The 11,111-nt window shown below is 40.5% G+C and overlaps 1 long non-coding RNA gene across 1 annotated transcript; it reads left to right on the top strand.

Annotated features, from left to right (window-relative positions):
• The first annotated feature begins 2,000 nt into the window (after positions 1 to 2,000).
• Positions 2,001 to 8,225, top strand: LOC124263379. The gene is made up of 3 exons (XR_006894826.1): positions 2,001 to 2,101; positions 6,649 to 6,748; positions 8,048 to 8,225. It is a non-coding gene; the product is annotated as an uncharacterized LOC124263379 (long non-coding RNA).
• The last annotated feature ends 2,886 nt before the right edge of the window (positions 8,226 to 11,111 follow it).

The following is an 11,111-nucleotide window of genomic DNA, read 5'->3' as shown; positions in this document are numbered from 1 at the left end:
TAAAAGCACAGTCCATTGTCCGATTCAGACTAAATCAGTCAATCAATGTTTTATTTATACTATTCCAAAATAGCAACGCATAACCAAGAAATCTGTTGCGAAAATGTATTTTTAAACTTGTATAACTCGTCCACAAATTTAGTTTAGTACATGAATTTTTACATCAGCATAGAAGAAAGGTAATGTCTATACAACCAAGTGGATAATTTTAGTTAACGGAGAGGCTGAGCGTGATGGCGACGACGTAGCACGGCCCCGACGTCGGGTCTCCTGGCTCTCAGTCCAATCTCTCTCAACCTGTTCCGTACAGTTTGAGCGGATATCCTCCGAAACCCAGGCACCCTGGCCGCTGTACGAGCACGCAAATGTAGTACCCGGATGTACCGATCTGGGGCTGCTTTGGTGACTCTAGGTCTGCGTGTACGGGGACGGTCATTTGGTATATCTGTTTGGTTGTAACGAGCTGCAAGCCGTGATATTGTGCTCAGACTAAAATTCAGACGCCTGGTAACAGAAGATTGATAATCTCGAGCGTGCATTCTTTCAATGGCGATGTTTCCGTGTCACAGCGTCACAAGACATGGCGTAGTGATCTGACCTTGAAACTTCTTCAAAGCGAATGTCGATTTCCGAAAGTAATCTGGATTTCTATAGCCAGACAGTGCATGCTCTTTCCTGCACAATTTCAACTGGAAGGTGATTTCTGTTGCGTTGTGGCGATGCCTTTTTAATCCTTGTAAGAAATCTCATCAAAATTAACATTTTTAGGTAAAGTCGATTTTTGACTTGTACAATTGTGTAAAATCATGTTATCAACACTTTTACATATTTTGACGATTGTTCGAACACAATAGGTAATTAATAGATTTTTTAAAATACAAAATGCCTATGCGTTTCTTTTTTGGGATAGTATATTATGAAAGCCATATTACAAATTACAAGTTACAAGTATGGTAGTGTCAATAAACATTTAATTTAAACATTGTTTAACAAAGACTTTCTTCTTTCATATACATCATAAATAAACAGGCACAGTGACTTTAATAGTATATTTCTCCAGCTGATATGATTCTTCCTTATGTAAAAAACTACAGTATTAGATGTTTTCGAGTTAACAATCATTCTCTACTTATCTGCATAAGTTTCTGGAATATTTATTTGACGCTTTAATCCACACCTTGTGTCAGAAACCCTGATTAAGTTATTAATACACAACAAACATTGATGCTTCTATATCTTGAATTGAAGTCAATTCACTTTTATATACTAAAACTAACAAAGGGCTCAATATAGACCCTTGTCGTCAACCAAGTGGACAGGTAATCTGTTAATCTGGATAACATAAACACATGCTTTTACTGATCAGTATTCTGTGAAGCCCATTTCTGGGGTCCCCCGCCGTGATATTGCTGGAATATTGCTTAAAGCGGCGTAAAACTCAAACTCACTCACTGATCAGTACTCACTTTGTAATGACCTCACAATTTTACCATGTAAACCAAAAGAAGACAATAATCTTCTTTCTTTGTCCAACTGACAAAAAAAGCCATTTTTTAAACAGTAAAAGCTGAACACATTTTCTACTTTTCACATTTTTCAATAATTGCACGAATTTTGCCCATTTTGTAAAATGTATCACCTAATGTGCATTTGATGTGCATGCTCAGTTAATGAGCATGGGTTTTTCAATGACTCATTCACTCTCTGCCTTGCTTGTATTTTTTCGTAAGGATCATATCCTGAACATATCACTTTCAAATTGTATACATTTTAAAACTATGTTTTAAAAAACTAGTTGAATATAAATATCTGTAAAGTGAATATTGCAATATAATAGGTCTAACGTGCAATATATCCCAGTCTAAGTAGGCAGTAAGTACTTGATGCCAAATGCCAGCTCAATTACTTCATCTTGATAATGATCCTCATGGTGGGGTGCCACTCATCAGGTAAATAGTCAACAACGTTTGCGTGTGTATATAAGGCACCTGTTAGAGAGCCTCCTCTCCATCCATCCATCCTCACAGACAGAAAATACGCATACGACTGAACAAGATGAAGACAGCGATTCTTCTCGTGCTGGTGGCAACATTTCTGTGTGGTAAGCATGTTTGTGTTTGTGTCAAGATAATGTACCCGCGTTCGTCACTGCAACTGTGTAAGTACGGCGTAAAGTAACACTGACTTCCTTACAAAACGAGAGCGAAGGAGATAGTTTCAACTTTTCCTACATGTACGTATTCTATAAACCTATAGCCGAATCCTCTATCAAAAGTCAAAATCAGCAAACGTTTAATTACTGAGTGAGTTGGGTTTTGACGTATGTCACGGTGTATAACCTCGTGCTGGACTAGTTAATTGTTTATAACTCGGCAGTAGTTAGATCCAGCACATAATATTGTATCTGTTGATAAGATGTCGAGCAATCGCAACATCAAGATTAATCTGTATAAACAGAGGTACATGTACAAATGGCAACCTGAATAACTGTATAAACGTCTTCCGTCGTCAGCCTGAGGATTTCAGAACGTCTCACTTTGCTTACAGTCTATCTAACATGCTGCACATTCTACCACCTTGTCAACATCTTATGGCACGGTTTTATTATAAACTTGTTTGAGTGGCATTTAGAAGTTGGTGAGGTGACGTCAATCACTTACTGTTCAACTTTTCTATGTATATATATTCCTTGCCTCCAGTATTGTACATCATTTGCTTGATAACGGTGTTAGTAGCTACACCGAAACGTCGCTCATATTATATTAAAGAAGTTGTATATCCATAGAACTCTCCTCGTTGATTATTACGCACTGACGCACAAAAGTATAACTGTTTGATGGTGGAAGGGATGGTCAGAAGAGAAGCTGAGGTTAGTTCACGAATCTATTATACTTGAACATGGAACAGAAACTGATGCAGGTTTTCTTGTCATATATGTTACTAGTTATATTTCGTATTCTATGCAAAGCGCCATCAAGTTAAGTTGTTTTTTTATTTTACAGAACAAGGACATGTTTTCTAAGCCCCATGCCATTTGGCCGTGGCCTAGTGGATAGAGTGTATGTCTGGGGACGGAAGGGGGGTGGTTCGATCCCAGTTTACAGTTTACGTATACAGACTACCAAACTAGTAGACGCGGTCACATACACATGCATGCACGTTAGGGCAATAACTTAGTGGTATAGTGGATAGAGTGTATGTCTGGGGACGGAAGGCAGTGGTTCGATCCCTGCCGGCTTGCGTCCAGACAAGTAGACACAGTCACATACACATGCATGCCCGTCGTTATGTCAGTGCTATACAGTACAACCAGAAATTATTGAGAATTTAAATATTGTAATTTTTTTTTTTTTTCACTCATTACTCACGTATTAAATGTGAATATTAGCAGAACATAACTCCAGATTCAAAGACAGGTGAACAGTTAGTATTTTGTCAAGTCACCATGGGCAGCAATGCAGGCTTCAATGAGGCGGGGCATACTACTTATCAAAGAAGTTAGAAAGTCGTGGCCCATGCTGTCCCAATATCGGACCACCTCTTCTTTCATTTCAGCAATATTTGTCAGATTTTTCTTATTGACACTTTCCTTTATAAGTCCCCAAACATTTTCTATTGGATTTATGTCAGGGCTATAGCTTGGCCAATCTAATAATGTCATATTTTGGGTCTGAAACCAGGCCTGTGAATGCTTTGAACGATGTTTTGGTTCGTTGTCCTGCTGGAAAATCAAAAAATTTCCATAGAACAAGTGAGCAGATGGAAGTAAATGTCCCTCGAGAATATATGTGTACCGCTCACTGTTCATATTCCCTTCAAATACACAGAAAGGCGTTGCCCCTAACACAGATATGCCACCCACACGTTAAATTTCGGACTGTACTTTGGGCGCTGATACAAAGGTTTTTCAGTTTGTTTGGTCCAGAATTTCAGTGTATTAGGAAACAGCCACATAGAACTTTCATCTGAGAAAATCACATTGTCCCAGTTACAATTTCTATGCTGTAAGCACCAGTTCACCCTTCGCTCCTTTTGTTCAGGTTTCATGATCAGTGATGGAATTCCTCGATATTTCTGCCAACCCATTGCATGCAGCTCAGTTCTAATTGTCTCCTTACAGACAGCCCCAATTCCTCTATCAATCATAACCAGCCTTAAGTGTACTAAACTCCTTCGTTTGTTTTTAGAAACAAGAATACCAAGTCGCCTCCTGTCACCGACAGTCAATTTTCTGGGCCTACCTGCGCCTCCCTGGTGCTCAATGCCATATCCATTTGCAATATTTTTCAAAACACGATAAACAACGACAAAGGGATGCCTGTTCTACTTGAAATCACTTGAGCTGATCTGATGTCCTTGTTATAATACTCTAAAATCAACTTCCTCTTCTTTAAATCATCCATACTGAGGATCACTGAAAATGTCGTCTGCTAGCAAGTAAACGAAGGGGATAACTCTTCATAAACTAATGAAAAAGGATTAACGGAGTTGTCTCTCTTGAATGAAACCAAGCACTTGATAGCTGGTCAAGGTTGTTTATATTAGAAATCCAATTAAACATATTCCTAAAATTCTGACCGCCTCCGTGGTGTAGTGGTTAGAGCGTCCGCCCGGAGAGCGGAAGGTCGCGGGTTCGATCCCCGACCGCGTCATACCAAAAGACGTTAAAATATGGTACTTGTTGGTCCCTGCCTGGCGCTCGGCATTAATGGGTACAACAAGGACTGGTCGGCTCGGAGTCAGTATACTGTGTCTGAGTGGGGTATTCATGCTTCACTGCGGCATGGTATCTCAGTGGGCTAGCACTATAAAACCAGCTTAAGTCTGGGCTAGTACAAGCAGCCGCACCTACACATACACAGTTTTATTGTATCAGGTAGAAATGATCTGGCATATGTCGTCGGTAAGATGGAAGATTTGTAGATAATTTCTAAACTTTTACGCGATAATCGATATTTCAAACTTCTTGAGCATTTAATCAGTGGGCTAACTTTCGTTTCATAGAGTTTATGTGAATATCCCAGTAACGATTATTTTGAAGGGTCAAGATGCTTATGATTGTCTACGTCTTAGTTATCACACCGTTCATTGTAAGATCAGGTTCAATGCTTCTATTTAGTTTTCTACTGAACTGTATTGATTTTGTTTTGTTAGGATTGAATGAAACCTTCCATTCTTTGGCCCAATTTGGAATTCCTAATAAGTCATTATTTAAACAGTCTGCAGCTATGTCAGGATCATCAATTATAACGTATAGAGACGTGTCGTCTAATGTTACTAGCAATATCATAAACAAGAGTCAGTATAATGTGTCTGAGTGGGGTATTCATGCTTCACTGCGGCATGGTATCTCAGTGGGCTAGCACTATAAAACCAGCTTAAGTCTGGGCTAGTACAAACAGCCGCACCTACACATACACAGTTTTATTGTATCAGGTAGAAATGATCTGGCATATGTCGTCGGTAAGATGGAAGATTTGTAGATAATTTCTAAACTTTTACGCGATAATCGATATTTCAAACTTCTTGAGCATTTAATCAGTGGGCTAACTTTCGTTTCATAGAGTTTATGTGAATATCCCAGTAACGATTATTTTGAAGGGTCAAGATGCTTATGATTGTCTACGTCTTAGTTATCACACCGTTCATTGTAAGATCAGGTTCAATGCTTCTATTTAGTTTTCTACTGAACTGTATTGATTTTGTTTTGTTAGGATTGAATGAAACCTTCCATTCTTTGGCCCAATTTGGAATTCCTAATAAGTCATTATTTAAACAGTCTGCAGCTATGTCAGGATCATCAATTATAACGTATAGAGACGTGTCGTCTAATGTTACTAGCAATATCATAAACAATATCATTAATATATATTATGAACATTAGGGGTCCTAAGACTGGGTTTCAATATTACTGTGTATCTTTCATCCTGGCACTAAAACAACTTAATTTCAACATTTAACAACCTACACAAATTGTTCTACTCACTAGAGGTTTATCTTTCATCATGAAACTAATCAACTTTTAGCTGATCCCAAATTTCCTTGACACAAAACACTATCCAATTTGTAAAATTGTTCTACTCACTAGAGGTTTATCTTTCATCATGAAACTAATCTCCCAAATTTCCTTGACACAAAACATTAAACAACAGCTTAATCCCTCCCTTGATCTCATCTGTATACTCTATGCACTAATCCCTCCCTTGATCTCATCTGTATACTCTATGCACTAATCTCTCCTTGGGTCAGTCCATTATGCCAGACAGGTAAATGCCGTGTGTTGTTTTAACTAATTGTAGGGGTACTGGGGTGTAGGGGTAATGGCATGTAGGGGTTATGGGGTACAACCAGAGTCAGTATAATGTGTCTGAGTGGGGTATTCATGCTTCATTGCGGCATGGTATCTCAGTGGGCTAGCACTATAAAACCAGCTTAAGTCTGGGCTAGTACAAACAGCCGCACATACACATACACACGCATGCACGTCGTCATATGAGCGAAATATTCTCAAGCACGACGTAAAACCCAATTTCACCTCACCTCACCTAAAATTCTGAATAATTTCTGGTCCTACTATAATTATGAAGGTGACGTTTAACCCTATTTTACACATCTCAGATGTTACTTGAGCCATTCTATTTGTTTAAGCCAATTCCTTGCCAGGAATATGCACATGCCCTTATCTTCTGTCCCCCGTCTGTGACGCCAATGGGAACTTCTACGACAACTCCTGTCTCAGAGACTGCCAGTAAGTACCGGAATACAGACTTTGAAGTATCATCCTCGGTACTCAAGGGTTTGTTCGACTAGCTGAAACCTTAAACCACTGGTACATTCTTTTTCCAATGGATACCCAATACCGTACTAATGCATGTCAATGATGAAGGCTGTTTTATGCTTTGTTCGTCATATGCATATAACAGGGATTATTACACGAGGAAAGGGATAAGGATAAACGGTTTTAAGTTTATAGGATAGGATAGGACTGAACCCACGCCCTTGATCCGCAAAAGATATGAGCAGATCACGCTCAATTGACCGACTGTATTGCATCCATTCAGCATTCGTCCCGTGTACATTATAATTGATTATAATCAAGATCAGCGAGTGGTCAGGCTCTGTCACTGGCTGATGGCATCACATTGTTCAAGCACTAGAACCTAGCGCCTATTGCTTATGGTACAATATCAGCGACCAGGCCCTCTGATTGGCTAATCGTATCACAATGTCTCGGGTTTGTCCCCAGTAATTCTTGCTTGCGGTAAAAGATCAGTGGGTGGCCAGGCTCTGTGATTGGCTGATTTTGTCGCAAAGTCTCATCACTGGAACCAAGTATCTCTTGATTATGGTAATAAGATCAGCGGGCGAGCAGGTTCTCTGATTTGCTGTTTCTGTCGCCGTAGGGTGCCTTATGAAACCACAGGCAAACTGTAGCAAATGAGGTTGCGCAACAGGATTCGCTCGCATAAAGAAAGAGTGGTCATTTTTCTCTCTGTTGCGCAGCCCTATTTGCGCTACAGTTTGCCTGTGGTGGAACGTTGCCTATAATTTCACAGCTTTATTTGAGTATTTACCTAAGAGTATTTACAGACCGCTGAGTTCAATATTGCTTCTACAGCGTTTAACAGTCACTTACTCCACTCATATTGTTCTGATAGTTGACGTCCCTAACACAGAACCATTAGAATTTTACCAAATTGAAGATTTGATGGTTTCAGTGTGACCTGGGTAGGTCACGGTTACCCAGTGTTATCAAGCTGACCAACACAGCAATATTGACATAAACCAATGGGCAAAAGAAATCATGCACCAATGTCCGCTCGAGGCTAAATCAAACCAGAGATGGTCATTTGGTAGAACAGTATTCGATACATGCAACATAGTTGACTTTAAATGACTGTAATGGCTTCATAGCGTTTGAAATTATTTAGTCAAATAGAATTTTCAAGTATATACATGTACTTCCTTCAGAGGCAATACTACTGTCGGTAAACATTACTGGTCATCCCCTCCACTGTCCTTCATTGACTTCCTTCGTATTTTTCAGAAGTGGGGAGGAATCTAATGCCTACACCCCGGACTTGGACTGGAATAACCGGAGGTGTTTGCCTGCTTAGCTGACCTTAGCCGTCCTGAAACATTTACATGCAACTCACCACTCCTACCCACGTCCGTGACTATTCCGGAACTAAACCTGTCTTTTAATAAAGCATTGTAAACATTGAGGGCGATTTTCGGTGTCCTTTATCCTTTTGTAATTCGTTGACTGTAGGTGCAGAGTTGTGTCCTTTTGGCATACCAGGAACTTAAGTTTGTGGGTTCAAAATCAGATTCGACCTGAAGGTTTCTAGGTCTTTGAGAAAACCTGCGTAACTTAATTATTTCCTCTCACATCAAGCCGACAACCAGTGAGTTTAACCAAAGGTTCTCATTCTTTGCCTGCATGGTCAAAGATGTTATACATGATTTCGGATAGAACACATATTGGCATAGCCTATTGGATCCATCAACAGGCCAACGTCACCAGTACCATTTCCCGCATAAGTACAATGTTGAAAGACTTTGCCTCGAGTGCTATTGTTGGAATATTGCTATCAGCTCACTTCGGTGGGACAGCTCTCCAGGCAGCATTCAATATTGATCTGTACTGACTGAAGTTCGAAATATTCTTCTTCTTCAGTGTTTGTTTTCTCTATTGTACTATAATACTCCTCCCAAACGGACATAAGGTATTTGATGGGTTTGTTTGTTTGTTTGTTTAACGCCCCACTTAGCAATATTCCAGCTATATGGTGGCGGTCTGTAAATAATTGAGTCTGGACCAGAGAATCCAGTAATCAAAATCATGAGCATCGATCGAGGCGATTGGGATACGATGATGTGTCAACGAAGTCAGCTAGCCTGACCACCCGATCCCGTTAGTCGCCTTTTACAAGCATGGGTAACTGAAGACCAATTCTTACCCGGATCTTCACGGGTGGGAGAACGGTAATACTCTGGATAACTGTGGATAATTCCCCTTTCAAACTGTGACATTCATCTTCATATTACCATGTGGCCGAAAGTCTGTTCGCAAAACATGTTACGTTGCCAATGTTTTGAGTGGTAGGTTGACTTTGAAAGCGTTTCGCCGTGCTGATAAGACACCAATCGTAATGTGATTTGGGGTACACATTTCACAGGTCACAAAATATGCGTAGCAACCATAATATGCAATTATCAACCGAGAATTGACACCTGACCAAAGAAATTTAATTGTTGAGTTGAATCACCAAGGCCAATCAAGCTACAAAATTGCTGATTTGACAGGTATAAATCCTAGAACAATTCAGAAAATTTTAAAACATTTTCGGGAGCGAGGTTCAGTTAAATCGTTGCCGAGAAGTGGGCGGCCCCGAAAATCGTCACCAAGAATTAAGTGAACGACGGCTTTTTCGTCTTGTGAAAAGGAATCGCCGGCAAACACTTGGGGATTTGACAGCAAAATATAACAATCAGGGACAGACTACACTGTCTTCTCGCACTGTCAGAAGAAGATTGTTCACTGAGGGGTACGTACCGTAGGTCTGTGGTAAGCAAGAAAATCACCATTTCTCGTGTTAACAGAGAGAAGTGACGCCGATTTTGTCGGACAAAATTGCATTGGGGAAGAAATGAGTGGGATAATGTCATTTCTAGTGATGAGACACAAGTCCAGATCGATAAATACAGAAAAGTTTATGTGTGGAGAAAGTCGGATGAGCGGTTGCGACCCGATTGTTTGGGGATTCGTACCGATCATGAACGAAATTCGAAGTTTTCAGTGATGTTTTGGGTGTGTCGGCGTATGGAGTGGGAACTTCAACTGTTGTTGATGGCAACATGAACACTGATCAGTAAGTACATTGCCATTCTTGACAACCATTTGTGGCCTGTAGTTGCCAGGCATTTTGTCAACCGCAATTGGATTTTTCAAGAAGTCAATGCCCCTTGTCATGTGTCCGTTCGGGCTAACCGTTGGAAACAGGAAAATCATATTCCGACTTTGCCGGACTCCGCTAGAAACAGCCGTGACGACACCGGTGAGAACATACTTTTGGCCACTGACTGTAGGTGAAAATAATCAAATAAAATGTCACCTTTAACTGAGTTAGAAACGTTGTCCCCCATAGATCGAAGGACTGACGGAAAAATGACTAGTGACATACCATCTGTAATTCAATGTAGCTCTTTGGCTAAAACGTGAACAGTCATTCACACAGCTTTCTCATTAAGACTGAATATATATACCAGGCAAAACTGAAAATTCTGGGTAAACTTGGTCATTTTCAACCCATGCCTAACACTATTTGCAGTTTACACTTGTCAGAGATAGGTCAAGCTGGTCAAATATGAGACCAGCTAAGCTGATCATGTCCATGAAAATCGCTGTATCACAGATATGTCAAACCACTCACCCATGTGGCCAACCTAGGCTGATAGTTAGTCGTTCACCGTGGCGGATCCAGAAAGAATTCCCTGAGGAGGATTTCCCCCTAACCTTTGGACACACACGTGCACACACACCCTTGTTCATCCGCCCCTGGTTCATGTGCCTTTCAAAACAGGCAGGCCAGGCAAGCATGCTGGCAGACAACGGGAAGAGTACGGACAGACCAGCAGAAAGGCAAGCCAGGGACAAGGAAGGTTGAACTGATCAGCCAACCCAGCCAATCTGCTGCCCAAGTATCAACCTGACTTCACTACCACTGATCACAGTCTCCGTCGAACTCTGAGCAAACTATTTGCCCTGCCTCCCCCAACTGTACCGTGAGTATAAACACCCATTTTTTCTAAGCCACTTGTTGTTTGAAGGGTGCCAGAGGTGTTACATAAGAAGCAACTAGAAGGATCTGGTGGTCAGATTCACCAACTTGGATGATTCATATCATCATATCCCAATAGCGTAGATCCATGCTCATGATCAGGTCTTTGAATGGCATTTACAGTCTGTTTGGATCAAAAGCGGACCGATGAATTGCAACCTGACTTGAAAACTAATAGACATATAATACTCAATGAAACGCTGATCTTAACCAAAACAGACCAACTCTTTGAGTTTTTTGGCAGAAATTATGTCCTAAAAATAAAAA

This window comes from Haliotis rubra, unplaced genomic scaffold (assembly GCF_003918875.1).
Source record: "Haliotis rubra isolate DU_JTF1 unplaced genomic scaffold, ASM391887v1 Scf88, whole genome shotgun sequence".
Taxonomy (NCBI): Eukaryota; Metazoa; Mollusca; class Gastropoda; order Lepetellida; family Haliotidae; genus Haliotis; species Haliotis rubra.
The sequence above is the reverse complement of the archived record's forward strand: the minus strand, read 5'-3'. Positions and strand labels throughout refer to the sequence as shown.